This window comes from Colobus angolensis, unplaced genomic scaffold (genome assembly GCF_000951035.1).
Source record: "Colobus angolensis palliatus isolate OR3802 unplaced genomic scaffold, Cang.pa_1.0 Scaffold140, whole genome shotgun sequence".
NCBI classification, from domain to species: domain Eukaryota; kingdom Metazoa; phylum Chordata; class Mammalia; order Primates; family Cercopithecidae; genus Colobus; species Colobus angolensis.
The window spans coordinates 4,265,168-4,268,464 of NW_012114489.1; positions in this window are offsets into that span (position 1 = coordinate 4,265,168).

Here is a 3,297-nt window from a genome sequence, read left to right on the forward strand (position 1 = left end):
CAACCTGTTCCTTATAACAAGGCCTGCCTAAAGATAAACCTATCTACCAGAAAGGGTTAGACTAGGGCCTAAACAACTTGAAAAAAGGGAGTCTCCGTTCCAGCCCCCTCTATGTCCTTGTAAGTGGAGGACGAGAAATACTCATTTACAGGTCCTCTTGACTTCCTGTTTCCCCTAAGGGGTGAAAAACCTGAAGTACTTGTGAAGTCATAGCTTACTGGACTGGGAGAGTCTCATCAAAAGACTGAGACTTAACTACAGGATCATAGAATGCTTCCCCTCACCCCCATACATTACCACCACATCAGCAGGGCTCCTATATAAGAACCAAGGATTATAACTGAAAGAACTGCACATTGCTAAGACCTTATTTAAGAAGAACAGGGGAGACAAAAACAAGGGCATTCAAAGAAATGATGGAATTTAACACCTACAGCTATAGCAAGTGGTAAACACAGACTCATTCCTGGCCAGAAAAATAAGAAAACTCACACTAAAGGTCTACTGACCTTTGCTCCTTTTACCCAGTGTATTATGTTTGGTTTTCAACAAAAAAATTACAAGTCATACTAAAACACAAAATACACAGTTTGAAGAGACAGATCAATCATCAGAACCAGACTTAGATATGGCAGACATTTTGGAATTATCAGACCAGGAATTTAAAATAATTATGATGAATATGCTAAGGCCTATAATGGAAAAAGTACACAACATGCAAGAATGGTAGGTAAACAGAAAAATGAGAGAGAAGAGAGTGAAAGACAAACTTAAAAGAAAAAAAAACAACCTAGAATTATATATTCAGTAAAAATATTCTTCAAAATGAAGGGGGAGAAAAAACTCTCTCAGACAAATAAAAATCAAAACCAGAGGGATGTTGTCACCAGTAGACATGCCTTGCAAGAAAGGTTAAAAGAAGTTTGTCAGAGAGAAGGAAAATTATATACATCAGAAACTCACCTCTACATGAAGGCGGGAAGAGTGTTACAAAATAAATGATGGTAAAAGAAAGTATTTTCTTATTCTTGGTTGATCAAAGTGATAACAGTTTGTTCAAAATAATAATAGCAATAATGTATTCATTGATTACACCTTATGAACAAGTAAAATAAATGACAGGAGTGTTATAACAGACAGGAAATACGTATTGGGAATATTCTTCTATAAGATACTTGTGCTACTTGTGAAGTGGTGGAGTATGTTTTGAATGTGGACTTGAATTAGTCGTGATCATATTTCAAACTCTAGGGCAACCACTGAAAGAACTAAAAACATAGAAGTATGATTGATGTGCTAAAACAGTAGAGAAAATGGAACTGTACAAAATACTCAAAACCAGAGAAGGCAGCAAAAGAGTGGAAGACCAAAAATAACATAAAATAAAATAAAAATAAAAATAAAAGAGCAGTGGTTCTCCCAGCACGGTGTTTGAGCTCTGAGAACAGACAGACTGCCTCCTCAAGTGGGTCCCTGACTCCCATGTAGCCTAACTGGGAGACATCTCCCAGTAGCAGCTGACTGACACCTGATACAGCCGGGTGCCCCTCTGAGAGGGAGCTTCCAGAGGAAGGATCAGGCAACAAAATTTGCTGTTCTGCAGTATTTGCTATTCTGCAGCCTCTGCTGGTGATACCCAGGCAAACAGGGTCTGGAGTGGACCTCCAGCAAACGCCAAAAGACCTGCAGCTGAGGGAACTATTAGAGGGAAAATTAACAAACAGAAAGGAATAGCATCAATAGCAACAAAAAGGACATCCACACCAAAACCCCATCTGTAGGTCACCATCATCAAAGATCAAAGGTAGATAAAACCACAAACATGGGGAGAAACCAGAGCAGAAAAGCTGAAAATTCTAAAAACCAGAGCACCTCTTCTCCTCCAAAGGATTGCAGCTCCTTGCCAGCAATGCAACCAAGATGGACAGAGAATTACTTTGATGAGTTGACAGAAGTAGGCTTCAGAAGGTAGGTAATAACAAACTTCTCTGAGCTAAAGGACGATGTTCGAACCCATTTCAAGGAAGCTAAAAACCTTGAAAAAAGATTAGACGAATGGCTAACTAGAGTAAACCATGTAGAGAAGGCGTTAAACGACCTAATGGAGCTGAAAACCATGGCATGAGAACTACGTGACACATTCACAAGCTTCAGTAGCCAATTCAATCAAGTGGAAGAAGGGGTATCAGTGATTGAAGATCAAATGAATAAAATGAAGCGAGAAGCAAAAGGAGTAAAAAGAAACAAACAAAGCCTCCAAGAAATATGAGACTATGTGAAAAGACCAAATCTACATTTGATTGGTGTACGTGAAAGTGATGGGGAGAATGGAACCAAGCTGGAAAACACTCTTCAGGATATTATCTAGGAGAACTTCCCCAACCTAGCAAGGCAGGCCAACATTCAAATTCAGGAAATACGGAGAACATCACAAAGATACTCCTCGCGAAGAGCAACCCCAAGACACATAATTGTCAGATTCACCAAGGTTGAAATGAAGGAAAAAATGGTAAAGGCAGCCAGAGAGAAAGGTCAGGTTACCCACAAGGGGAAGCCCATCAGACTAACAGCAGATCTGTTGGCAGAAACCCTACAAGCCAGAAGAGAGTGCGGACCAATATTCAACATTCTTAAAGAAAAGAATTTTTAACCCAGAATTTCATATCCAGCCAAACTAAGCTTCATAAGTGAAGGAGAAATAAAATCCTTTACAGACAAGCAAATGCTGAGAGATTTTGACACCACCAAGCCTGCCTTACAAGAGCTCCTGAAGGAAGCACTAAACATGGAAAGGATCAACTGGTACCAGCCCTGCAAAAACATGCCAAATTGTAAAGACCATCGATGCTAGGAAGAAACTGCATCAACTAACAGGCAAAATAACTAGCTAACATCATCATGACAGGATCAAATTCACACATAACAATATTAATCTTAAATGTAAATGGGCTAAATGCCCCAATTAAAAGACACAGACTGGCAAAGTGGATAAAGAGTCAAGACCCATCAGTGTGCTATATTCAGGAGACCCATCTCATGTGCAGAGACACACATTGGCTTAAAATAAAGGGATGGAAGAAGATCTATCAAGCAAATGGAAAGCAAAAAAAAAAAGGAGGGGTTGCAATCCTAGTCTCTGATAAAATAGACATTAAACAAACAAAGATCAAAAGAGACAAAGAAGGCCATTACATAATGGTAAAGGGATCAATTCAACAAGAAGAGCTAACTATCCTAAATATATATGCACCCAATACAGGAGCACCCAGATTCATAAAGCAAGTCCTTAGAGACCTA